This window comes from Mus musculus, chromosome 12 (assembly GCF_000001635.26).
Source record: "Mus musculus strain C57BL/6J chromosome 12, GRCm38.p6 C57BL/6J".
In the NCBI taxonomy this organism is placed as follows: domain Eukaryota; kingdom Metazoa; phylum Chordata; class Mammalia; order Rodentia; family Muridae; genus Mus; species Mus musculus.
This window is the reverse complement of record NC_000078.6, coordinates 86,168,046-86,195,544: the sequence shown is the minus strand read 5'-3', so window position 1 is coordinate 86,195,544 and position 27,499 is coordinate 86,168,046. Positions and strand designations below refer to the sequence as shown.

At 48.8% G+C, this 27,499-nt stretch overlaps 2 long non-coding RNA genes across 9 annotated transcripts; one reads left to right on the top strand and one right to left on the bottom strand.

Moving 5' to 3' along the window:
- Window positions 1-442: 442 nt before the first annotated feature.
- Gm805 (predicted gene 805) lies at window positions 443-26,204 on the bottom strand. Its single transcript, NR_046081.1, has 5 exons — window positions 26,100-26,204; window positions 25,265-25,536; window positions 25,020-25,151; window positions 23,459-23,553; window positions 443-2,998 (listed from the first exon to the last, which is right to left on the bottom strand). It is a non-coding gene; the product is annotated as a predicted gene 805 (long non-coding RNA).
- Window positions 5,440-12,134, top strand: Gm32473. Of its 8 annotated transcripts, none has more exons than XR_381788.4 (5): window positions 5,440-6,379; window positions 7,984-8,197; window positions 8,658-8,776; window positions 8,934-9,015; window positions 11,929-12,134. It is a non-coding gene; the product is annotated as a predicted gene, 32473 (long non-coding RNA). The 8 variants fall into 8 exon arrangements; XR_381787.3 differs by lacking the exon at window positions 11,929-12,134 and adding an exon at window positions 10,061-10,245; XR_003950217.1 differs by lacking the exon at window positions 11,929-12,134 and adding an exon at window positions 10,061-10,245 and having other exon boundaries at window positions 8,658-8,793.
- Window positions 26,205-27,499: the final 1,295 nt, after the last annotated feature.

The following is a 27,499-nucleotide window of genomic DNA, read 5'->3' as shown; positions in this document are numbered from 1 at the left end:
GTAAAGTAGCTTACAGGTTATGGTCCAGCTAGTCCAGCAAAGAATTAAGTAGTTAAATCCATGAGGCTGGATGTCTTAGCTGGTCTTCAGTATATGATAGAGTCCTGAAGAAGCAGGCACTAATGCCAGTGAAGCAATATACTTGCCATGAGAGAAGGAGCAAGCAGACAGCAAGCCTATATATAGGCTGTCAGCAGAAGCTATGTTCCAGATTAAAGGTGGATCTTCTAACTTCAAAGGATCTGGGCTAAAGGTTTATCTTCATACTTCAAATGATCTGGATTAAAACTGGCTCCACTTCAAGTTATTTCATTAAGAAAAAGATTCGCCACAGGTATAACCAACTGCTTGGGTTTTAGTTAATCCCAGATGTAGTCAAGTTGACAACCAAGAATAGCTATCACAAGTCCACCTCTTGTTAGCTTGATACATAGTCACATCTCCTTATATCATCTTTAATTTCCAAATAAAAACAATAACAAGGTCATAATCATATCAACATGATACAAATATCCCACATACACTCATAAACTCATATTTTTAACCCGATGAAAACCATGCCTCCTGTGCTATAACCATCCTTCTGTTGTACAATGGCTAATGCATTAAAAATTTTAGAATAGATGGCACTATTCCTTGAGGGACATTATTTTAGCATCTCCAACTTAAATAGGATAACTAATGATGTTCTTTTAATTGATTTTCATTACATGATAAAGAAATTGAGGAAATAAAACACAAATATCTGCACAGATACATTCTTAACAAGATACAACAGAAACACTCATGTCAATTATAATCTCCATCCACTTCTGCAACTGGTCACGTGGCCCTCGCTGGTATTTAGAACTACGTTTTTCTACTACCCATTATGTATTTCCTGCCCTTTCAGCAAGCACCTCAGCAGATCTTGTCTCTTTTCCTGGATTAGTGACCCATATCTTTATTCCTGCTGGGTCTCTGCCCCTTGTCATCCTGCCTGGATTAAGTTGTAGTTTCCCATTGATTTTAATCACAGGACATGGTAGCACAGAGACACCCTAAAGGATGTCTGCACTCCAGACATCACAATCTTCCTTATGCTCACTGTGAAGAAGCAACCCAATTTCCCCATGAGGATGCAGGTGCATGCTTGGGAGCAGACAGCATTATAATGGGAGTTACAGGTGTTTGGGCAGCTTCTTCATGTAACTTCCTTGTGCCTTCAGAACCTGCTCTGGTCCAATCTTTATATACCTCTTCCGTTTGATAATGGATTGCTGCTGTGCATGTCCTACTTTATGACCTGGTGAATCAGATAACACCCAGCTCATGATGGGCAGCTCATGTTGCGTGGTAACTTGGTGGTCCATTCTCAAAAGTGCAGTTTCCAGTAATGCCTAACAGCAGACCACGAGCTGTCTCTCAAAGAAAGAACAGTTGTCTGCAGATGATGATAGAGCCTTGCTCCAAAATCCAAAATTGCTGAAGAGACTTTTCCTGTCTAAGACCCCAATCTAAGCTAACAGCTTTTGGAGTCACTTGATATATGGGCCTGAGTAACACACCCAAGTAAGGAATGTGCTGTCTCCAAAATCCAAATAGGCCCACTAAATATGCTTCTTGTTGGTGGTTGGAGGGGCCAGGTGCAATAACTTACCCTTCATCTTAGAAGGAACATCTGTATGTCCACATGACTGGACTCATAAGAATTTCACTGATGCACATATATGTTACCAATAAGTCCAAAGTTGCTGCCTCCTGTTCATTTAGTGAGTCAATGATATTTTGTGGAAGAGACACTCAAGATTAAATTAAAATTCCCCATAATTGTACCCAGCCACCTTGGGTCTTAGTTCATTCCAGATGTAGTCAAGTTGACAACCAAGAACCATCATAGACCATGTTTTTTAATGTTAAGATTTTATTTTATTTTATTTTATTTTATTTTATTTTATTTTATTTTTTAGTTTTTTCGAGACAGGGGTTCCTTGTGTAACAGCCTTGGCTGTCCAGGAACTTGTTCTGTAGACCAGGTTGGCCTTGAACTCAGACATCATCCACCTGCCTCTGCCTCCTAAGTGCTGGAATTAGAGGTGTGTGCCACCACTGCCTTTTGTGTTTATTGGTTTCCATGCATGCCTGTGTGCATGAGTGTTTGTGTATGTGTGTGTTAAGTGTATGTTGGTGACTGAGTGTGTGTACAGGCTGGAGAACAATTTTAGGTGTTGTATCGTTCTCCAGCTGGATCCACCTTTTCTTTTGAGACAGGGTCTCTCACTGGCCTGCCACCTACTAAGAGAGCTGGCTGGCCAGCCAGGAATCCTCAGTACTGGAATTACAAATGCTTGCTACCACACCTGGCTTTTCTGTGAGTTCTAGGAATCAAACACGGGTCTTTATTTATACAGCAGACAGTTGACAGATTAAGTTACCTCCCCTAAATGGCTTATTAGTTGTTCAGAAGAGCACACTTACATTGTGTACGACTAGTATGTAAAAAAAAAAACAAAAACAAAAACCTGCTGATGCTTCTTCAGACTTGCAGCATCATGAATAATATCGTAAGAGTCTCTAAGAAGTGGTGAAGCCTCCGTACCTCTGTTCCTTATTCCAGGGTGCTTCTTCTTAGCTCATGGCATCCTTGTCCCTACCCAGTGTCCAGGCAGATAGAAGGAAAGGCATCTATCTCACCCACTCCATGACTGAATTTACATCTGTGGTGTATACCCTCTGGTGCCAGTTCTGTTCTTAGTGATGGGGTGTAAGAGACAAGAGAGGCCTCCCGCTTAGAGTTCCATCACTGGGCAGAGACAGCGGGTCGCAGACCTTCACCTGAGAATGGCTGGGTGGGTGTCCAAGCAGGCTAGGGTGGGCATGCAGCCATTCACACCCACTGAAGCGGTTGGATTCTGAGGAGCAAACAGGCAATTCCTGGGATAGGGCATTTCCGTGGCTTCCTCCTGATGAAACCAGGAAGCATCAAGCAGGTGGGCCCCAAGGTTACCCCTGCCCAGTCCTGGAGAAAGAAAGCAAGCTCTAACCCAGAGGTCACTTTTTACGCCCTGGACCTCTGAGTGGATACTAAGCAGATCTCCCCTCCAGCGCCTGTTCTCTCCTGGCCCTCAACCCTGCAAGCAGGTCCAAGCGCCCAAAAATTCCATTCCTCCTTAGAGAGAGGTTGTCATGTAGAAGAGGCTCACCAGCTGGGCCTGCGCGCCTGAAGAGCTGCAGCGCGCAGCCCCCCCTTCCCTCCCCCCATCCGCCGTTTAACGATGATGGAAGTTGCTGTCAGTGCGTGGCGACAGTAATAAACACTCTTCTTAATAACACAGGGTGTACCTCTTATTAAAATGAATGGACTCCCACGGCGCAGCCTGGGGCCCCACGGCTGGCAGCCAGCCGGGGACATCAGCCTCAACTGGAGCAGTTTATCTGCTGTAATTACTGGCAGGACAACGCAGGGGGCTTCCAGGGCAGGCTGGGACTGGGGCCAGCTCTACCAGGCTCACACACAGCCATACACTTAGAGATATTCCGAGCTTTCCCATAGAGACTCCAAATCCCCCAGACCTCAAGCCTAAGATATCTCTAGATCACATCTACCCCAGGACACCCTCTGATGTACTTAGGCACATGCCTTGTGTGTCAAAGCAGCAAGAGAAATACAGCCTGCAGAGGTTGGAGATACCACCACACAGTGGCATAGATGAAATAGGCTATATACAGAAACAGAGGCAGGTGTGGCTGCAGGGTGAAGGCCAGGAACATGAAGAGTAGTCTCAGTGGTCCAGCAAGCTCAGGGGCAGGTGTTGATGTCCTTGAGACCAGGAGGACATGGTCCCTAGAGATCTCATAGGCTTGGGCTTGTGACTTCATAAAATGATGGGCAGTGGAGTGACCCCATAATCTGCTCAGATGGCACCATGGCACTTAACAAAATTGTAATTTATCATACAGCTACTTAGTGAGCCAAAGGACTACAAGATGTGATGAACAGGTGAACTAGTGGGTTAATGAAAGGTCGCACAGAGGAACATGCTGAAAACATGAGAGTCTCTTTGAGGAAGCACCCATGTTTGCACATGTGTAGACATATGCACTAATGCCAACATGCACAATAGTGCATAGGACTCACACTCATACATGCACACATATGAATGCACAAACATATGTGCATGTAACAACATATACCATGTATTCATGCAGATAATCAAAGACAGGTATGCCCACCTTCATCCCATGTCATTCACATGTGACAAACATCTTTCCTGCTTATCTCAGTCACAATGCTGAAACAAACATGCTATCCTCATTTCATGCAGAGGACCCATGACCTACTTACTGGTTGGTTTTGTGTGTCAACTTGACAAGCTAGTGTCATCTAAGAGAAAGGAGCCTCAGTTGAGGAAATGCCTCCCTGAGATCAGGCTGTAAGGCATTTTCTCAATTAGTGATCAATGGGGAGGGCCCAGACCATTGTGGGCATTGCCATCCCTGGGCTGGTGGTCCTAGGTTCTTTATGAAAGCAGGCTGAGCAAGTCATGAGGAGCAAGCCAGTAAGTAGCATCCCTCCATTGCTTCTTCATCAGCTCCTGCCTCCAGGTTCCAGTCCCGCTTGAGTTCATGACCTGACTTCCTCCAAATGATGAATTATGATCTGGAAGTATAAGCCAAATAAATCCTTTCCTCCCCAACTTGCTTTTGGGTTGTGGTGTTTCATCACAGCAATAGAAACACTAACTAAGACATACACCATCATCTAAGTAACCTAGCATCTTAAGTAACATATGGGCTAGTAATCCCAAAACTCTGGAGCCTGAGGCAGGAGGATCATGAGTTTTAGGAGAGTATAACTAATGAGACTCTCCCCATACATACATACATACATACATACGTTAATTAATAAAAGTGAGAGAAGGTTGTTTGGTGAGGATCTGAGAGAAGTTGAGGCAAAGGGACAGAGGATCCCAGTCTTTCTGCCTGCTTCACTCATTCCTCCAGCAGGCCAGCCAGCCCCTAGTGATATTGAGGCCCTCACTCCCTGTTGCCCACTGAGCACAGCAAGTTTCCACATTCTGTGGTATGTCTTTGTTACAGAGTCCCACACCCTTCCTAGCCTCCCCGCCCCCCCCCCCCCAAGGTAGGCTCCCAACTCTATCCATGGAGCTACTGAGAGCAAGGGCTACCTCTAAAGATGCCATGTAGACAGACAGGCTGCCCATCGGGTCAGTCCTAGAGGCGAAGCTTACTACAAACCCTATTTTGGATACATTAATTATTTATGTCCATTCAAAGTTAACTTTGAATGGGGGCAGTTGTGAAGGAGAGGGCGGGTGGTAGTCAGGAGTCTCAGCTATGTAGCACTGAAAATGAATGTGGTGATAACAAGCCACTGTCCAAGTGTGAGCCAGGCACGTGCGGGCGTTGCCTGTGTCTTTGTTACTAAACTTGTCATCCTTACACCCACAGTGTCAGAATCACTGTGAGCTTGTTGGAAACGCTGGAGCTCAGACTCAGCCAACAGCACCTGAGTCAGAATCTGCGCATTCCTCCTGGGAGATTGGCCGGTACTGCAAGGGTCGCACCCCAACGTCTCTCCAACATTCCGGGAAGTGGAGTATGGTTTTGTTTTGTTTTCCTTCAGCTCTTACTGATGAGGAGACAGAGATCCCAGAGACTTGGAGTTAGTTATAGAGTCACACTGACTGGAGGCGATAAGTGAGGATTTCAGCCCCTGGACAGAGTCACTTCAAAACCCCAACGGAAGCGATGATGTGGGGGAGGGGCCACGAGCAGCTTCTCGCTAAGCTTTTGATTCCGGTTGTCTGACCAGCTTCCTCCCCGAGCTGCCCACGGAAGGACATCTAAAGCTCCCATCTAAAGAATAGGGTGCTAGGAGTTCTTTCCCCTTAGTTCTTTGGGGACATTTCAGGGTGTGTGTCTGTGCAGGACAGTCCTTAGGTGGGCTCTGAGAGTAGCCCTTTGCACTCTGAGGCAACCGCCAGACCATAGTGAGTTGAGGACCAACTTGGGAGCCTGCAGGGCCAGCCTGGCTCTCAGGTAGCCAAGGGCATTCTCCATCTGCCCAGGGACAAGGAAGGCCTGGCCATCGGCCCCTCCCTCAAGAAGCTCTCTGCCCGCTGCCTCTCTGCGTGCAGCGCTGGCCTACAGCGCATGGCTCATTCTGACTCCCTCAATCTTCCCTATTAACTGAGATTGCAGGTTCAGAGCACAAACATCGCCGCCTGTCACTGCCGTAGCACGTCAGCCATCAGCTGGGAATGGTCTAGTCTCCTTCAATCCATCATGCAGGGTTTCCAAGACTCTCACTCCAAGACCGCTCAGTGGGCCCTTCCCCCACCCAGGCCCATGGGATCCACCCGCAGTTTCTTTCCAGGTACCAGCAGTGGTTGGGGAGGGAGGAAAAGGAAAGAAAGGACAGGTGGCTGAAGAGAAAGGCAGAGAGCCCATAGCTAAGGGAGAAGTAAACTAAGGGAGCAGACAGCTCAGAGGCTAAGCCCAGTAGCATCCTCAGAGCCCAGGCTAGACCATGGATTAGGCCTGCTGTGACATTAGAGAAAGCAAAGGACAATGGGGCCAAGCCCCTCCTCCCACTACCTTCATGACTGAGATTTACACTAGAGTCCCTCACACGGCTCTTGTCCACCAATGACCACTCTGACTCAGTACCTCTGGGCAGGGCCTGGCAATCTGCATGTTTAACAAGACTGCTCCGTGGGACTTTAAGACCAGGGGCCCTGAAACCCCAAAGTTGAGAGACTCTGTAAACAGCATTGTTATGTAGGGCTAGGTTGTGCTACTGTAACAAATGGCTCCCCGGAGCTCATGATTTGAAACAATGACAACCTGCTCCTTCTTCAAGCTACATGCCCAGCCTACTGGGAAGTCTTTAGATCACTGGTCACACACCCTTTAAGGGAACTAAGAGAGCCATCCTCTTTTGTTAGCCTTTTCCTTTATCACACTACAACAGGCCTCAAAGCAAGCCACAGGGCCAACCGGCTGCGCACTAGAGCCTGTGAAACCATAATCCAAACAACCCTACGCTTTGTGTAAGTTCCCTGTCTCGGGGGTTCGTTATAGTGATGAAGAGCTAATGTATAGGGAAGAGAGGCATTAGGTGCTGTGGATAGCCTCAAAGCCTGCCAGAGTGCCAAGCCCATGGTAGAATGGGGAAACCAGAGCCCCCTGCAGGCCAGCCAGAAAACAGCAATGCTCACTGGGAGGCTGGGGCTGCCACCTCCACAGCTTACTGGTAGTCTCCCTGGGTTCATTCATATGCAAATCTCATTACTGATTCTTGCTTCAGCCAAACTATTTATAAATGTTTATATTACTTATATATTACTTATGTTATTACATTATTATCACTTAGCTTTTAGAGACGCTAAGAGAGAGTACCCTAAAGTCACACAGCTGCTAAAAGGGAAAGACTGAGTTTAGTACCCAGGTGCTCAGGAATTTAGTCTCAGGCCGAGGCAGGCCAGGCGAGCACAGCATCAGTTTCAACTGACAAGAGAGAATAAAGTGAGAATTCAGGCAAGGCTGGGGATGAGGGTAGTCCAGAACCAACTGAACTGAGGGTGATAGTTGTAGTGGAGGTCCTGTGGGGATAATCAGGACGAAGAGGTAATCAGACTGAGGTTGACAGTGACTAGGTAAACTGGGAAGTCAGAGACCAGACCCCCAGGAGGTGACTTTGGGCTTCAATAGTGGTGCTCATGAAGATTTGAAGCAGTCCATTCATTTTATCAGAGATGCAAAGGTCCTGTGGCAGGAAAAGGCCTGGAAGCCACAGGGGTTGGCCAGTGGATTGGGATGCAGAGTTCTGAACAACGAGGCTATCCCTAAGAGGGAGTGAATAACCCGTGCCTTAACATGGGTCACCCTGAGTCAAGCTGGGAACCTAGGGAGCAGAAATTGAGGTCTCTTACCAAGTATCTCTGATCTTCAAACTCAACCCCCTTCCTGCTGCCATAGAGAGAAACAGGAAGAACGCCAAAGAACTCTAGAGCCAACCATCCATCGCACCTGCATCAAGTGCCTCAGAGACACTGAGACAGGATGGGGCTGTCACCTGATATCATAGGAAGAGGTAGCCAGGCTCATTTCTATCTTCTAGAGGAAGAATGACATCTTTTAATGGACTCCCTGAGAAAGCAGACAGCAGCCCTGCCTCAGAAACCCAGAGTAGGTAAGGCCAAAACAAGGTGAGACCTGGCCTTGTGGGAGCAAGGAGATGCTGGGTAAAAGGCAGTATGGTGACCTGTGAGCCCAGAGCAGGGTTGGGAAGAGCATGGAGGACTGTCAGGAGCACTCAGCTGGAGTCAGAATTCAGGGGTAGCTCTGAGTTGCCTGGGTGAGCAGGCATTAAAACGATCCAAGTCCCCTTCTGGATGCCCTTGGCATCTCCCAGCAATCCGTGTGTGAGTGCTAGAGAAGGTTGTAGCCAAGATCTGAGCAAAAATGGGTCCTGTCTAAAGCCCTGTCCTTTGTGCTGGGGACCAGCACTTCCCAGGATGCGAGCACAGTCTGCCTCTGCAGGCCTGTTGGAAGTTCTTGTCTAGGAGGCAGGGTACATGAGCAGGATGCTTGCGTGTTCAGGGGTCACCCAGCATATACACAGTGTCCTGCTGCCCTTTGTTCCTCTGCAGGCTGTGGATCCCACAGTTCTGGGAATGAGGTGGGAAACAGGGATGACCTCAGATTCTTCCAGAGGCTCCAGCACCATGCTCACTTGCACCCCAGCCTCCACCATAGAAGAACTTTACAGGTGAAGTGAAGGAAGAGGTCAGCACCTAGTGCAGACCGTTCTCTACAACATGCAGCTTAGATGGGATACCCTAATGCTGGGATAATTACCCCCACTCTAACTGGGGCAAATGCTATTCATAGAAAATTTCTTCCATTCTCCTCCCCTCTGCTTCTAGACCCTTCTCTGGAGCCACTTCCCTCAGGTGTTGGGCAGATCAAAGCCAAGGCCTACAGCTGAGCAGCTGAACAGGATGGGTGGTAGGTGTTTTGCAATCCAATCTCCAGGATCCTGTGGGGGAACGCAGGCCCTGATGGTTAGCACTGTCCATTTGGTCACCTAGGAGACAGACGTCTCAGCAGGCTTGGGAAGGATAGGCTAGATGAGAGTGAGCATTGCTGGTGGGAAGACCCAGCTTAACTGTCCATGGTACCATTCCGTGAGCTGGGGTCCTGGGATGAATAAAACGTGTGTGTGGATGGCTACTGTTCATTGGAAAGTTGACTGCATCAGAATTAGTGCAAAAACACCCACCACCCATCCAGTGCAGAAATGGAGAGCATATCCGTGAGAGATATATTGCTGGGTCTGAAGTGGGTGAGTCCACTTCTACTCCAGACCTTTAAGGTAGGAAGACATAGACCTTTAATCTTGTTCCTCCTCCTCCTCCCCCTCCCCCTCCCCTTCCTCTTCCTCCTCCTCCTCCTCCTCCTCCTCCTCCTCCTCCTCCTCCTCCTCCTCCTCCTCCTCTTTCTCCTGCTCCTTCTCCTCTTTTTTTTTTTTTTTGGTTTTTCGAGACAGGGTTTCTCTGCATAACCCTGGCTGTCCTGGCACTCACTCTGTAGACCAGGCTGGCCTTGAACTCAGAAATCCGTCTGCCTCTGCCTCCCAAGTGCTGGGATTAAAGGTGTGTGCCACCACTGCCCGGCCTCTTCTTTTTAATTACCTTTCTTTCTTTCTTTCTTTCTCTCTCTCTCTCTCTCTCTCTCTCTCTCTTTCTTTCTTTCTTTCTTTCTTTCTTTCTTTCTTTTTTTGAGACAAGGTTTCTCTGTGTAGCCCTGGCTGTCCTAGGACTCACCTGTAGACCAGGCTGGCCTCAAATTCAGAGATCCACCTGCCTCTGCCTCCTGAGTGCTGGGACTAAAGGCTTGCTCCAAGGATATTGAGGCACAAAGACAAGAGCCTTTAATTACGATCTTGAGGGGGAAGACACTGTTATCGGGGCCACCCCTTCTGCTAGCCGCCTATCCAGGGACATGGGAGAAGGATGCCTTGCTTTTTATCTGTTTGCTCTCCCCTTGCTAGCACAACCATTCCTTCACTGGCAGTAGAGCCTACTTCTTCGGGATTCCAGGGTTTAGTAAAAGTCAGCTGAGCAACTTCTGGATTCCTGAAGGTTCCACTCATAGCCCAGCATTGTTGGATTAGTTGGCCCAGAACCTGTAAATCATTCTAATAAAAGGGAGATTCATTCGACTCATGCTACTCTAGAGAACCCTGACTAATACAGAAACTAAGCACAAATATCTAAACCTCTGCTTCTTGGCTTCCAACACAATGTGAACCACCCTGACTCCCTATCCACAATGGACCAAGACCCCAAACTAATCTCTCTCTCCCTTAAGTTGCTTTTGTCTGAGTTGTGGTTTTGTTGTTCTGTTTTGTTATTGTTGTTGTTTGTGGGTTTTGTTTGTTTTTGTTTGTTTGGGGATTTTGTTTGTTTGTTTGTTTTGTTGATTTGTTTTGTTTTGCTTTTTTGGATTTTCCACGACAGAGTTTCTCTGTGCACTTGCCCTGGCTGTCCTGGAACTCCCTGAGACTTGCCTGCCTCCTAAGTGCTAGGATTGAAGGCATACATCATCATGACTGGCCTTATGTTTTTGGTTTTGGAGACAGGATTTCTCACAGGGGCATGAAAAGTAGCTGATACACAGGCTCTGTCCACCTGGGTCCCATCTCTTAGGAGCAGAGGGGCTACACTTTGGACATCAGCACTGTCCGGGCATAGGTACCTCTGCTGTCCACCACTGTTCTTGTCCTAAAAATGAAGACCAGGCCAGAGAGACTTGGAGTGAGGTGGCTCATGGGAGACTGTCCTTCCTCCCATTCCTATAAACTGCAATTTCTGGAAATCCCATTGGGATTCCTAAAGGAAGAGGGGAGTGTCTAGGCACTTTTCTTTGCATTTCTGTCTCTCTGCTGGGATGTGTTCTGCCTTGAAGCTCTCTATGGGGCTGGAAGTGACTACTGCCTACACCTAACTATGATTCCAATTCCCAGAACCTTCCAGAATGGTGATTACAACTTACAGCCTTTCCCAAAAGTGTTCCTCTTGGGATGACAGGGACCATTCCGAGGAAGTGCGGTCCCTTCAGCTGTGCCTGGGGAAGAAGTTGGGGACAGTTGACAAAGCTGTCAGCATTTCTGGGAAGACACAGAGGGGTATTCTAGTGCTTTCCAGGTGGGAAGCCTCTTTCTCTGCAATCACCAGTCACAAGGATGGCAGTGATGGGTGACACTCAGTCAGTGGTGGATAGAAAGACAGAGGCCATGGGAGTGAAAAGCAGTGCCTAGCCACAGAGTGTGCTGGGAGCCTCTGGCCAGCTGAAAGCCAGGGCCTCCAGCACCAGTGACAACGTTTGCTGTGAGGACCGCTATCACAGAGGCGGAATCCCTTTCCTGTGTCTTCGTGCTCAGATGGCAAGGAACCAGGCTCACTGTAGATGACCTTGGGTCGGGCCCCATTGCTCTCCCAGACATTTCTGGGAATCTCACAAACAAGAATACTGATTTTATTTCCAGTGAAAGTATCCTAACCTCCTGCATCTTGTCACCTACAGTCTCACTTTAACCATCGTAATTCTGTCAGGTTCTCCGCAGGGACCATTTGTGAGCTCATTTCACTTCTTAGTAGAGCTTTGAAGACAGTGACTTCAATAATCAGCAAAATCATGTGTGTGTGTGTGTGTGTGTATTATCATAGGTGTGTGTGTGTGTGTGTGTGTGTATGTGTATGGACAAGGAAGGGGAGGAATTCTTTGAGAAACCCACAATCTAGGGTATGTCTTTCTTCCTCCACCTTCCTCTTTCTATTAACCCTTGTATTTAAGCTTTATATTAAATTAAAGTCTCGTGATAAACTCCAACTGTGCTTCATTAATCTCATCCTGAAGCTCTCTTCTGTATCCAAGCCGGAAGTCCTAGATTTGTCAGAGTGGAAGTTTCTGAAAAGAACTCTTCGAGCTGCTGTGGGTGAGAGCAAGGTGTCTCCATAGTACCTCCCTACCACTGACAATCCACACCCATCCTTTGCTTCATCGGGTACCAACTGGTGACCTTCCAGGCATGTGGTAACCGAGCAAACAAAACAGATACAAGTCCCTGCTGTACTGAGGATGCAACTTGAGTCAGGGGCTCCACTCCAGAGGAAAGTAAGCAAATACCCAAAACTATAGCATTCTGCAGAACATTTCAATGGGCTGAGGTGACTGACAGTGACTGACTGGGGACTGCTTTAGCCCAGGTGGTCAAAGAATCTGAATGGGAAAAGAGTCTGCCTTAGAAAAATCAAGGGGGGCTGGTGAGATGGCTCAGTGGGTAAGAGCACCCGACTGCTCTTCTGAAGGTCCAGAGTTCAAATCCCAGCAACCACATGGTGGCTCACAACCATCTGTAACAAGATCTGACTCCCTCTTCTGGAGTGTCTGAAGACAGCTACAGTATACTTACATATAAATAAATAAATAAATCTTTAAAAAAAAATCAAGGGAAGAATATTACAGACAGTAGGGTGAGCTAGCACAAAGACCCTGGGGTGGGAAGGTACTTGGTGTGTTGGTCATGATCTCTCGCCCCTGTTCTGTGCTACACATGTGACACCTTAACTCGGTGCTCATAGCAAGCCTTTAAAGCATAGATTCCACTGGAAGCAAGAGGAAGATATGGGAGAAATCAGGCGTTCAAAGTCACCTAAGTACCAGATGGCACAGCTGATATCCAGACCCAGAGTTGAGGTTGTCAGTGCAGGAGAACTGTCACCTGAAAGGCCAAGATGGGTGAGGTGACTTAGACCTAGAGAGAGCATAGGGCTGAGGCCCAAACCTGGTAGCCCCACTTTCAGAGAAGAAACAGAGAACAGAGAAAGGGTAGGCCCAGAGGGGAGGCAAGCACAGAAGTGTGTTGCCATGGAAACCAAAAAAAAAAAAAAAAAAAAAAGGAGGCTGCTCCAGGGAGAAGGGTAGCTCCATGGTCATCTAGATGGAGTTCTGGGGAGAAGCCAAGGAAGGGGAGATTAGGAAAGTGACCACTGGTCTTGGTACAGTGGTGGGGGCCGCTGATTATTTAGAATGGGGGCATTTTCAGTGACTAAATGGACAGACACCCCGTCTTATTGCTGTGAGGGGACATCATAACCAAGGCAACTCTTATAAATAAAGGAAGACATGTAATTGGGGCTGGCTTACAGCTTCAGAGGTTTATCCCATCGTGGCAAGAACCATGGCAGTGTGCAGGCAAACAGTGCTGGAGGAGCCAAGAGTCCTACCTCTTGATCAACAGGCAGCAGAAGGGGGCTGTCTTCTGCAGGCAGCCAGGAGGAGGCTCTATTCTGCTCTGGGTGGTGCTTGAGCTTCAAAGCCTTCACAGTGACACACACTTCCTCCAACACCGCTGCACCTCCTTCAGTAAGGCCACACCTCCTAACATAACAGAGCCACTCCATGTGGCCAAATACATGAATCAATGGAGACCAAGCCTATTCTAACCACCACACACCCCATGGGGGTGGATAGTGTGAGGGGCAGACCAAAGTGACTGGTAAACCTCACTGGCTCTGTCATGGAGGATCAGACCTCTAGACTTGGTGTTCAAGTTCCCATGCACGAGCACCCTGTGACTTTGACCAAGACATTTAACCTGTCCAGGTCTTGGTTTCCTCATCGGCAGAGTGGAAATGACCTGAATGGTTCCTGCTACAACAGTGAGGAATCAAAACAAGTAGAAGGCCCCGGAGCCACAGAGCAACTTGCAGACAGAAGGCGCTTTCAGTGCCGAGACGGCTTCCCCTTGGGTGGCAGTCAGGACTCACTACCTCTTTGTCTGCTTTAACCATCTGTCTCTCCGAGCTGAAATCTGTTCCGTTGACCCCTAGAAGACTAGAGCCCTCTCTCCCTCTCAGTCCCCCCACAGCCTTTCCCCTCCAACCCCACCTTGGCTGGGAGGAGGGGAGAGCTGAGTTGAATATGCAAATGTCTCCCTAACCAGCTGGTGTCTGCCTCTCTGAAACACGTGTTCCAAGCCCCTCTGCCTCACCAGGACTGATACCAGAGCCGGTTGCTCCAAGACTCAGAGTGGCCGGATTACAGAGCAAGGAGCAGTACAGCCAGCAGATGGGGAAGGGCTGGGAGACAGAAGAAGTCAGAGGGGTAGGAGAGGAGCAGGTGACCAGCCCAGGCAGGCCAGGAGCAGGGCGGGCACCAGTGAAGGGATGAGAATGTCAGGGTGTGCCCACACACAGGCTGCAAAATCATCGGTCCAGACTGATCTGTTTGGGGGCTTTTTGGTAAACTGTTGAACATACCATGTCCCTGCCACCCTACATTGGGTTTGCAAGAGTAATGTTGCAAAGGTTAATCTTTCTATTTCTATCTCCATCACTGTTTCTCCATCTCTATTACTGTAGCTATCTGTATGTGTGTGTGATGTATGTAGTATGTGTGATGTGTGTATGTGTGCATATGTGTATGTGTGTGTATGTGCGCATGTGTGTGTAATGTATGTGTGTGTGCATGTGTATGTATGTGTTCATGTGTGTATGTGTGTGTGTGATGTATGTATGTGTGTGCATGTGGGGGGTAGGTGTGTGTATGTATGTGTGCATGTGTGTATGTGTGGGTGGGTGGGTGTGGGTGTAAATGACTCACATATTCACCCTTCATCTGAAGAAACTATGCTTTTTTCTCTCTCTCTTTAAATTCAGGCAAAATCCCTGGTCAACCCTCCCAACAGGGGACCTGCTGTCTTGTATGTTGCTTTTGGTCTTCAGGACCCTGTCCTTAAACAATCTTCAGTGTTGTGCTGCAGGCTCTAGTATCCATGTAAGTGGTTGGCACACAGTTTATCTTCTGGAGCCTGTGTGTGTGTGTGTGTGTGTGTGTGTGTGTGTGTGTGTGTGTGTCTGTCTGTCTGTCTGTCTGTCTGGGTTGTGATTGTAGGAGTCAAATGTGTTCCCAGCTACTCACTTGTTCTTCACCATCTTATTATTTTCATAGCACCTCCAAACCCCAGACAGAGGTCACTCAGCCTGCGACCTTGACAGTCTGCTCCTTCCATTACTGTCACTGGCTTTGGGAGCAAGAATTTGGCACAGACTCACAGTCTAGGCCCCATGTCTCTTTGAGCAGCTGATGGGCCCCTGAAGGCTGAAGTTGAGGCTGGGAGGTGAGGTAGGACTGTGGGAATCTCTGCTTCTGCCCAGTAGACCTGGATCAGCGAGCTACCCAGAGTAGCCTTCCAGCAGGAGTCACGGCCCAGGGGTATGTGTGTGTGTGTGTGTCTGTGTGTCCCTGGGTTCCATTCTCAGCACCATCCAAAGGTAATATTATATGTTATATATATATATATATATAATATATAGCCTATAATAGAATTATATATAATGTAATAATAGTATCATCCTCTCACACTCGCTTACACTGAGGCAGGCAGCCCAGAAAGAGAGCATTTTCTTACCAACAGGCAGATGCTGAGATACGTCTCATTTTCTGAGTGAGAAAACCAAAGTCACATTTATCCAGAACTAGGACTGGCACCTGTTTTAAACCCAACACATAGCCCCATGAGACAGCCCCAAGTTTCAGTTATGTTACCAGCGTGTCAGTCAGGTGGTCACCTCTGGACCTCCAGTCTCTTGTGTGCCCTGCAGGCCCGTGAGCCCTCAAGCCTGAAGACACAGTCAAGGACGCTCCTTGAGGCTCAGGCACGGATGAGGACAGAGCACAGGTGAGGATGGCAAAGTCCTGCTTGCCAGTCCCAGGAGACAGCGGGGGACCAGGCAGAAGAAGGAGGTGGCTGAGCAGGACCCTAGGGCAGCCTAGGGCAGACACAGGCCTTGCTCTGCTTACTTGGAAAGCAAATGACTGGAGAATGGAGGCTGCCTAAGATCTCCCAGCCCCAAGCTACAGGGCATAAGTGCAGAAGTTAGCAAATGCGCACTGGAAAGGTCCAGAAAGTGTTTATTAGAGAGAGGTCTCAAGGACCACACAATCCTTGTCATGAGACTCCGTTCTGCTGCTATAGCGGGAAAACAGACTGTCAGTAACCAAATGAGCGTGGCTGTGTGCCAGCACCGCTAGGCACGACAGGGAATCTAATTCATGTAGTGTGCATTTGTGAAATGTCTCTCTGTTGATTCTTCCTTTACACATTTAAAAACGTAAAATGCTTTCTTTCCTCAGAGGCTACATCACAACATGCTGAAGGCCTGATCTTATCTGAGTCCCTTGCCAACCCCCAGTTCTAGAAAGAACTACCTGGTCAGAGGTGCATATAGAAATCTGGGGTCAGGCTGGCGAGATGGCTCAGCGGGTAAGGGCACTGACTGCTCTTCCCAAGGTCCTGAGTTCAAATCCCAGCAACCACCCGTTATGATATCTGGCGCCCTCTTCTGGTGTGCCTGAAGACAGCTACCATGTACTTATTTATTATAAATAAGTCTTTGGGCTGGAGTGAGCAGGGACTGAGCGAGCAGGGTTGACTGGAGAGAGCAGAGGTCCTAAAAAAAATAAAAATCAATTCCCAACAACCACATGAAGGCTCACAACCATCTGTACAGCTACAGTGTACTCACACATATAAATTTAAAAAAAAAAAAAAAAAAAAAAAAAGGAAGAAAGAAAGAAAGGCCAGGCAGTGGTGGCACATATCTTTAATCCCAGCACTCGGGAGGCAGAGGCAGGTGGATTTCTGAGTTCGAGGCCAGCCTGGTCTACAGTCAGTTCCAGGACAGCCAGGGCTATGCAGAGAAACCCTGTCTTGAAAAACCAAAAAAAAAAAAAAAAAAAAAATCAGGAAGGAAGGAAGGAAAGAAGGGAGAAGGAAAGAAAAATCTGGGGTCTTGCCACTTTTTTGGCTGAGCAACTATGACCAAGCCCTTAACCTCTCTGGTCCCTATTACCTGCTCTCTACCAGTGGTGCTGCGTCACACTCACCCCTGCTAGCATGGAGGGACTAAAATGAGAAGATTGGAGAATGTCACAGCCCCTGTCAACAATGTGAGCAGGTCTGCCCTACAAAGCCCTCCTGGGTGACAAAGTCCAGGAGAGTGCCTGTCTTCTGTCTTCTGTCTTCTCTTTGCACTGTGCCCTCTCATCTGTCTCCCACACCTGTCCTCAGATGGTCCAAACTACCCACGGTGGAGGTTAGGAACAGAGTCCTCTCTTAGAGCTCAGGATCCTGTGCCCACAGGCCTTGTCTGGGAGGACCGGGCCCCTTCCAGAGCCTGCAGGCAAGAAGGGGATTCCATTGCTCCCTGTGGATGTCCAGACATAAGAAGTCTCTGAAATGCTACTGACTGAGGTGCCAGGCAGCAGCTTATTCTAAAGCTCGTAGTAGAAGACTTTTTTTTTTTTTTTTTTTGGTGTGTGATCAACAATGGCAACATGGCAATAGGAAAAGGATACTTTCTCAAGAAACATTTTATAGTAATACTATTGTGTGTGCTATGTGTGTGTGAATGAGGGTGTGTGTGTTATGTGTGTTTGTGTGAGGGTATATATGTGTATATGTGTGTATGTATTATGTGTGTTTGTGTGAGGGTGTATATGTGTGTGTGTTTTGTGTGTTTGTGTGAGGGTGTATATGTGTGTGTTATGTGTGTTTGTGTGAGGGTGTATATATGTGTATGTGTTATATGTGTTTGTGTGAGGATGTGTATGTGTGTGGGTGTATATGTGTGTATGTATGTGTGTGTTATATGTGTTTGTGTGAGGATGTGTATGTGTTATATGTGTTTGTATGAGGGTGTATATGTGTGTGTAGTGTGTGTTATATGTGTTTGTATGAGGGTGTGTATGTGTGTATGTGTGTGTGTTATGTGTGTTTTCGTGAGGGTGTGTGTGTGTGTGTAGTCACAGGACAGCTTTGGTGAGTGGGTTTCCTCCTCCCACCTTGTTGAAGCAGACACTCTCTGCTTCTGCAGTAACTCCAGGCTTGCCTTAGCAGTCTTTAGGTTGCTGGCATGCCACCACATTCACCTCTTTGATGGGGGCTCAAGGATTGAAATGAGTTCATCAGGCTTGTAAAACAAGCCCTTTTACCCCTCGAGCCTTCTTGCCTGCCCTGGGGGGAAAGAATCTTGAGAGAGGAGAGAGGAGATAGAGGCTGGACATTACCGTGCCATGAGTACCCAGGTCTAGAGCCTGGTGTTGATCTCCTTGAGTCTTAGAGAGGCTGTGCATGGACAAAACCCAGCCTGTGAGATCCTTTCCTCCAGTCTGTCAGGGAGGGGAGCAGCTGGATCATCTATCTGCTGTTTTTGGAGCACATCTCTCCCTGGGACGGAAGGAACCTGCAGTCTAAGGACCACCCAGCCCAGCATCTCCCGGCCCAACCAGAATGAAGTACCACAGATGGCTTCGCTTATGCAACAGAAATTTATTTTCTCACAGGTCTGTAAGCTAGAAGTTCAAGATCGAGCTGATGACAGCTCTGAATTCTCCAGAGGCCCGTGTCTAGGCTTACAGATGGCCAGCCTCTCGCCGCATCCGCACATGGCCTTTCCTTTGGCATATACCCTTGGTGTCTTTTTGTCCCTAAATTGCCTCCTCTTATAAGGACAAGCACTCACATGAATAGCCCACCTCTGTGACCTTATTTTAAACTAATTACCTCTTTAAAGTCCTGGAGAGATTGGAGTTATCCCTAGTAACATTATAGGGCATGGGGGAGGGGCTGCAGCTTCAACAGAGGAACAGAGTTCAGCCTATAACTCCATGGAGCCGCCTCCGGGGCCTGAGCGGCTCACAGCTAACTGAAGCCCCTCTTGGTAATATAGCAGTGCAGAGGAGTCCTGGATACCCTCCTTCCTATATACTCTTTTTTTTTTTTTAAGATTTATTTATTATATGTAAGTACACTGTAGCTGTCTTCAGACACCCCAGAAGAGGGCGTCAGATCTCATTACGGATGGTTGTGAGCCACCATGTGGTTGCTGGGATTTGAACTTAGGACCTTCAGAAGAGCAGTCAGTGCTCTTACCCGCTAAGCCATCTCTCCAGCTCCCCCTATATACTCTTTAAAGACACAGGATATCAGTAATTATAGAGGATTAAGGGTGGATTTCAGATTTCCAGAGCTCACCTCTGTCTCAGTCTGGTTTGGTTTTTCAAATACAGAGCCCCCCCCCCCCCCCCCCGTTATATGTCGTCCAGTCTGATCCTGAACTCACTACTTAGTCAAGCCTGGCCTGGAAGTCAGGGTGAGTCTCCCTCTGAGCTCAGACTCCCAAGGACAGGAATCACAAGGTCTGCATCCCCGTGTCCGATGGCTTTGAAGGGCCACAAATGCGCAGTCAGGAAGTTGTGCCTTCCCCTCGCTATCTGCCACACAGGTGGCCAGCCCCTGCCCCACTCCACGGCTGTTGTGAGCCACAGGCACAAGATCCCAAGCTTTGGACCCAAAGAGAAAGCCACTGTAGCCTGTGGTAGCCCCAGCCTCCCCTTCCTCCAAGGGTTCCTGTGGCTCGTGCAGGCAGTTTTAGTCCACATGGGGTACAGTGGAGGTAAGTGGGGGTGCAGAGTGTAGAAGGTGAAGCCAACACACACACACACACACACACACACACAGCAGGGAAAGCTTTCCATAAGGTTAGTCTTCTAGCCAGCAGCTCAGGTGTCCCAGCTGGCCCAGCAGTGGAGCAAACTTCCCCTTCACAGAGCCACCCGCCCCTCTCCCCTCCTCATCTCCTTGGCTGCTTCCACCAGGTTTGGTTCCTCCCTCCCCAGCAGACGGGCAGGGTGGCCGGCAGGTTGGGAGTTGGGAGCTGGCTTTGTGTATCCCTCCTGGTACGATTATTAAACGCAAATTACAAAAGACGTGACCCAAACGATCTTTATTTCTTCTTTCAACAAGGGTTGCCTGCAGGGCCTTGATTCCAAATTCCGTTTCAATTATCTCGGCCATTTCCCACACAAAGCGGCTGGTGTTTGTAATTGCCGGTGAGGAAAGAGGCAGGGAGAGGAAGTCAAGGGGCCCTGACTCACGGTGTCTGCCTCTCCAGTCTGAACTTGCACTTGTAGCCATCAAAGCTCCTCACTAGGCTGTATCACCAAGGGACGGATGCCGGCAAAGAATAGGTAACAGAGACCCAAGCCCCACAGCCACATAAAGATCTAGGGTTTCTCTGTTCCTCTCTGGTTCTCTAAGTGGAGGCACCTGGATGGCTGCTACAGAAAATCCAGGAACACAGGGTGTGAGGGAGACAGAGTCACGTGATTTCTACCTTGTCCTTGCGCTATGGGGCCTGATGGGAGGTGCTTCAAGGAATCTAGGAAAGAAGCCACTGTGACCGTCCCTGCTAGCTTTCTCCAATGGCCGGGTCCCCAAAAGCACTGAATTACTAACGTTGAGAGTTGACATGACATCTCACTGTGTTCAGGACCGTGTCACATTGGAAGAGGAATGAAAGTCCATGCTGTATGGCCCTGGGGGGGTGGGTAGGTCTGGCTGTCCCACTCACGGGGCAGCTGGCCTTGAACAAGTATGTGATCTTGTTGAGCCTTCTTGGAGCCATCATCTGTGACATTGAAGTACTTGTATTTTGACCTCATAGGGATGCTGAGACTACTAAATTAAACTCGAGGTGAAAACTCAGCACAGTGCCTGGCACACAGTAGGTGTGCCATAAATGTCAGCAGCTAGAGTTACAGCCCAAATTAATATACAGAAGCAGGCTAAAGCCATAGGTTTGAATGGCTCTGTAGTCTACCCCTGTCACCCTGTTCCCTTCTGGCATCCAGGATCCCAAGGGGGGAGGTCTTGAGGCCCCCCAGATTCAGGGTCAGTGGCCCCTCCAAGGGACGGTGGGCAACAGGCCACAGGCCCAGACGGGGCTATTGCGAAGGGCGATTTACAGCCCCGCTTAGCCAGGGCCGGGCAAGTCATTTGTCACGCCAACCCCGGGCACCTTGTTCTACCTGTGTTGAGTGTGTTTTATTGGTGTTGAGCAGAGTGAGGCCAGAGCAGAGTCGGGGATAGGAAACCCACTCAAGTGAAAAATGAAGGAGCCAAATGGGATTGAGTGGAGACGGACAGGGCCAGGCAGCAGGGAAGGCGGTGGGGAGAGATTAGAAAACACAAGACAAATGTGTGCATCAGCCCCCGGGGTTCCCAGGAAGAGGGGCACATGGCACCTCCCTGGCTCTGTCTCACACACACACACACACACACACACACACACACACCAAGAAAAGACATCCAGGAAAAAGCAGGGTTCCAGTCTGAGGGCTCCTGGAGCCTACAGGCTATGGGTTCCAAAGAAGATTTTAAACAGAAAAGCAAACCTAATTCTTCAGCCCAGCTCCCCAGACCACCCTGGGGGAGAAAAAAGGCCCCAGCTGATCTGTTTAGGATTCCTTCTGCTTCCTTCAGCATCCCTCCACACAGAAGTTTCGAGTCTAAAATCCTGAGATGAGACTCTGGGGTAAGGGAGATGTAGAGATCTCCCTGTTAGGGACAAGAAAAGAAAGAACAGGAGAGGGAGGCCAGGGGAGAGGCAGAGAGGAAGGGAGAGAGGCAGATAGAGAGATAGACACTGGGCTTTGTGCCCGCAACAAGCCACTAAAGGTGCATTTTTAATTAAATTTATACAAAATGTGTCAGTTTTATCTCTAGGTTTCAAACCTGACTCTTTGCTATCAAAGGAAAGTATTGATCTCCATTGCCCCGGAGCTACCTGACTGAATTAAACAGAATAAATAGGAGGAGGAGGACAGAAGGGTTCAGAAACAACCGCAGAGAGGCGAGAAAGCTAATGGCCCCACCATCATTTGCTGCAATTAAAAAACAAAACCATTTAGAGGGCCTGTTAACACCTTGAAGTCAGAAAACTCCACACACACAAAAGCTCTAAACAGCTCCCAGGCAAAACATTTTAATTGCTATGAATGCTTCCATCTCTGGCTGGTGCTTGGGTATCTGTGCAGTTTGCTGCAATACCCAGGTGCATATGCACTGCAATCCATCCACTGTGCCCACCTGCATCCGCCCCTCCCCCTCCAGCCCTGGCCCTTTGTATCCGGAGCCCCAGACACATCTGGTTTTAGGCCTTGCTCTGCCTTGCGTTTCCAGAAGGGAAGGGATAACAGGCACCAAGTGGCGTTGCAAAGAGGAGGCAATCTCTTTATTCAAGAGTTTGGTACAGGGTTTGGAGCCGAATGAACGCACAGTGTAAGGGAGGAACAGGAAGTGAGTGTCCACCCAGCATCTGATGCTTTCCTGAAGGTGAGGGACTTCCTAGGAGTGCCCACACGGGAGTGCCCACCCTTAGGCTGTACCAGCAACTGCTTTTGGGGGCTAATCAATCATGCCTTCCTATTTGTGGCACTTTTCCCAAAGGCCTCTGAACTTATGAGTCTGAGCCTCTGACCTCCCATTTTGTCTCATCCAGCAGTGTTTGTGCCAATCACCCCAGGGTCTGCAGAAGAGGCACAAGCTGCTGAGGGGATAGTCCATATTGGGTGGCTCTCTGGCTGTTGCTACCTAGCTCAAGATCCACTTGTCGGCATGTGGCCAGTATAGGTGCCTGAGCCACACACAGAAGAGGCCACTCTTGATTTCATGCTCTGTGATCTGTGATTTCTTTTTCTTTTTTCTTTTTCTTTTTCTTTTTCTTTTTTTTTTTTTTTTTGACTAGCGTCTCACATGTAGACTAGCCTGGGTCTCGTTCTCCTGCAATCATACGCCTTTGAAAGGTACAGGCTAGATAGAGGACCATCACACCAAGGCCTAGCAGGAGAGAGGTTATTCCCCTCTCCACCTGGGAGCAGCGGGCTGACCAGCGCTGCTTAATTAAATGAGGGGAAAGATCAGGTCAGCACTAGATAAGCAGGCAGGGTTAGGACTCATAGCAAGAATGGGCAAGGGAGAGCTGTCAGCACCCTGGCCTGCGGAGCGTGATCATTAATAATGATAAGCAGGAGAATGGGAATAATAAAGGACTAATGAACTGGCCCTGAAAGTGACAGGAGATGGAATCTGATAGAAAGCCACCCCCCTCTGCGGGTGCCCACAGTCCTGAGGCTGATGGGAGAGGGGTACAAGAATGAAGGCTCCCAGGGCCACCTGCTTTCAGCATGCTGGTTTGTCCAGAGACTCAATTAGCCCCCACACACTCTTTCCAAAATGTACCTTCCCAGACCACACCCCAGAGATTCCCTAGGTCTCCAGTAGAGGCCAGGCCACCTGCATTTTGTACGTCTTCCCTGGAGCATAAAAGGCGGGTGGTCTGTGAACTATGCCAGGCAGGGTATTCAACCCAGAATGTCTCCACCATTCTAACAGTATGTGTGGCCGCACGTGACAAATGACAGACAGTGGCACAGTGTAGAGAGACAAACCCGAGCCTCTCACACACTCAACCAAGCCAGGCAGTGCTAACCGTGTGCGGGAAGGAAGGAAGGAAGGAAGGAAACATCGGAACCATCTTACCTTGTCCTGTTCCGGATCCTGGCATTGGTGCTGACAGACACAAACATTGTCATCTCTTCTAATCAGAGGTCACCAACTTGAAATGTCCCCAAAACCTGAGTGAGAAGGCCAGGGAGACACTGGAGGGCCCTTGCGAGTCCTGCAAGGCCCATGCCACCCCATATAGTTAGTGCTTTTGGAAGGAACTGTGTGTGGCTGGGCCTTTCCAGGGGGCTGCATTTTATCTTAACTGTGAGCCAGAAGTTTCTGTCTCTGCCTCCAACAAAGTGTCTCAATTCTGGTTCTGAGAACATAGCTTATTTAGTCCTTACCCATGGTCTTCCTCTGTACCCAGTACCTAGGAGCCTATATATTTTAGGGAGTCTGACATGGGTGGTCTCTCTGCCTCCAAGTGTTGGCGTTTTCCTTTATATGCTAAGAAAAGATGCTAATAACCACTTAAAGCAGATCATAAGGAAGCCTGATGTCCTTGGCTCAAAGGCAGGACTCCTCTCTCTCCATTTAAGCGGAGCCAATAGGTAGAGGCTGCAAGGAGCAGAGCCACTCTGCACTGGCCATGTATCTTCACCAAAGGACAGCCTGGTGGAGGACAGAACCTTACCGCCCCCTGTCAGGAGGAAGAGCGAACAGGTACATGACACAGGTATGGCTGCTCCCCCCTCCATCTGGAACACTCCATGAGGATGCACTGAGAAAGGCCAGGGCTCAAGCCTCAGCTCCCTGTCTCTTAGAAGTGAGCATGGTTAGCTGTGCATCTTGCCACTGAGTGAGATGAAGGACAGAGAGAGTTGCCTGGTACCTGGCAATCACTTTGGAGACACTGGTTCTCAGTGTGACTGCAGGTGAGTTACATGAGCATGGTTGCACAGCTGCCAAGGGTGTTGTAGGGCCCTTACATTGTCTTAACCATGAAAGACGATGTCTAATAGAACATCTGGTCATAGAGCACTCTCAAGTTGTAAGTTAAAAGCCACTATGGCGTGAGGTCTAAGCAATAGCTCCTTGGTAGAGTGATTGCCTCCCATACGCAAAGCTTGGGTTTAACCACCAACACCAGAAAAAGAGACAGGGTATGCATACCTAGAATCCCAGAACTGAGGAGAGAGAGGCAGGAGGACCAAGAGTTCAAGGTCATCCTTGGCTACATAGTGAGTTGGGGCCAGCCTAGGCTACATGATATCCAGGAGTCAGAGAGAAAGTGAGAGAGAGACAGAAACAGAGAGAGACAGAGAGGGCATGCACATAGGGAATTAAAAACCAAACAACAAACCCCAAACAAACAAAAACATTAAACAAAATACCAAAGGCTCACAGGGAAATCCAGCTTCAATTTTCTTTCTAAAACCAAAAAAGAGGCTGGAGAGATGGCTCAGTGGTTAAGAGCATTTTCTGCTCTTCTACAGGTCCTGGGTTCAATTCCCAGCAACCACATGGTGGCTCACAACCATCTGTAATGGGGTCTGATGCCCTCTTCTGGTGTGTCTGAGGACAGCTACAGTGTACTCATAAATAAGATCTTTTTAAAAAGTTTTTTTAAAGTCCAAATATAGCACCTTCCTACCTTGGGAAGCCCCCTGGTCTAGCTTTGCAAGTTGGATGCTGTGGCGTCACCCTCTGGCCCTCCTCAGCCCTCCACTACTCTGGGGAGGAACACCCCAGAGAGTTTGTGTTCTCTCCGAGACAAGACGGAGGCCTGGCTGGGACAGAATTCTGAGGTTAGACAGCGAGTGGTAGAGCCCGCGCTCTTCATGCACTATTCTTACAAAGCTGTTTTGGTTCTTTCAGATTCCCTGTGTCCTACCTTACCCTGTGCTCAGTAAACCTGTGTTTGCAAGAGAATGCCAAAGCCGACTCCCGGAGACCTGTGGTTTTACTGAAGGTTGGGCCTTCTGCTTTCTTGAATCATCAAAATCGTTGGATTTTCTTTTCCAAGAGTCACACAGTGGCAAATCACACCGACAGTGAGAAGCTGACGCAGGTCTGGCAGCTCCTTGGTCTTGGGATCAGGAGCTGAGGTGGCACAACATGGGCCCTTCGCCTCCTGGCTTCGGAGCTCAGATCCAGGAAAGACCAGGTCACTGAGGAGGAATTTTGATACCACAAAACTTACCTTATTTACAAATGACAGATACGAACCCCCACAACAAAGACAGGGGATATTTCCTCTACCCCAAAACTCTCACTTTCCCTGTAGCCAACCTGCTTGTACCCCTTAGAGCTATGGCTCCTCTCAGACCAAGTCTTTGGTCTTGGCTTTGCTTTTTAAAGCACCTTTTCCTTTCCCCACGCACCCTCCTGCACCCAGTAAGTCCGATTTTCACTCTGCTTTTGTGCCTCAGCTTTCATCCTTAATGCTGTTAGAGCCATCCCCCAAGGTCCTTTTAGAAGGTCCACAGCTTTTATTGGCCAGGAGGGTGCATGCCGCTCTGTTTTGCCCATTGAGCCTTGTTACATCCTGCCAATGGCAAGGCTGAGGTGTACCTTTGTCTAGTCTATCCCTTCCCCGACTCCCAGAGGTGATATCCTGATCCTGGGCCATTTGCATCACCGGGATATATACATTTTCTCCTGACAGGAATACTGTAACATAACACCCCCTTTTATGCTCAGATAGTGCCTGTAGGAGCTTACTGTGCATTACCTCGGCAGAGAGTTGGGCCATTTCCTTCTCCTGCTTGGAGACCAAGTTCTTTTTCCCTTTTGAGCCTCTTCAGTGACACTAGATTCCATTTTGGTACCCACAATCCTCTGTTTCTGCTCCACCCCCTGCAACTCCACCCACAGACGGCTAAGCCACTGGAGAAGAGTTCACTAGCCACACCTCCATTGCCTGCCTGTTCTGGGGTCTTGGCTCTGCAGAGCAAGACCACCGGAGTGAGGCCTGTTTCTTCCTCCTCCAAGCCGAGTTGGAAATAGATTTATTTTGGCTCACACATGTGAGCAACAAAAGGGAGACGAGGCAGGAGGGATAAGAGAGGCTTAGGGTGACCACCATACTTAGAAAGCAGGGAGAGGTAATGGCAGGAGAAGCAAGCAAGCTTCAGAGACAGGCAGTCTATCTCTGAGAAGGGCCTGGTCAGCTCGATGAGGAGCCCTGCCACTAAGATGGGGATTGAGTCCTGTGCTGGAGGGAAGCAGCCAGCCTTGTATTGTTGCCTAGTAACCAGCCAAGCACCACCAGATGCTGAGGCAGCCCCTAGAGCTATGTTTCTCAACCTGTGAGTCATGACCCCCATGGGGGGAGTCTAAGGACTTTTCACAGGGGTGGCCTAAGGCCACTGAAAAACACAGATAGTTACATTATGCTTGATTCATAACAGTAGCAAAATTACAGTTATGAAGTAGCAACAAAAATAATTTTATATTGGGAGGGTCACCATGACAGGAGGAACTCTATTAAAGGGTTGACGAATTAGGAAGGTTGGAAACCACTGCTACACACACTGCTGGTGGAGGCTACACCAACCACACTCCTTGCACATGGTCCTCCTTGGGGAAAGGTTGTGCCCTGGCTTGGGCCCACTGTGGATGCTACGTATGGGTGGGCATGTTCTCCAGCCCTAAGGAATACCACAGAGGAACTGAGGTACAGGCAAACCCTCTGCCTTCTCTCATGTAAGCCAAACAGATTTTTGGAGCCAAGGCTCTAGGCTTTGAGGGCAACGTTTAGTAAAAAGCGCTGGGTAGGGCCAAGGCATCGTCACTCATTGGCTCTAGAAATGCCCCCCAGGGCTCCATCAAACTCTTGTTAGAGCCTCAACGGACCCAGGGGCAGCTCCTGGTCGGAGGACAGCCTAGGACATGAGCCTGGTCCCCAGAGAGCTTCCAGGATCTCTCTCTCTGTACCAGGCCAGGGTCTGACTGACTGCAGTGGGGAGTGGGAGATGGGACCCAAGCTCCAGGCTGGGAGAATCACTGTGGGGCGGTATCCTCGGGAACAATCCTCACAGACAACAACGGAAGTTTGGGCAGGACCCAGGCAGACATGGACATGGGGTGAACCGAGGGCTTTCTGTGTTGTCACTACTCCAGAGGGGTCTA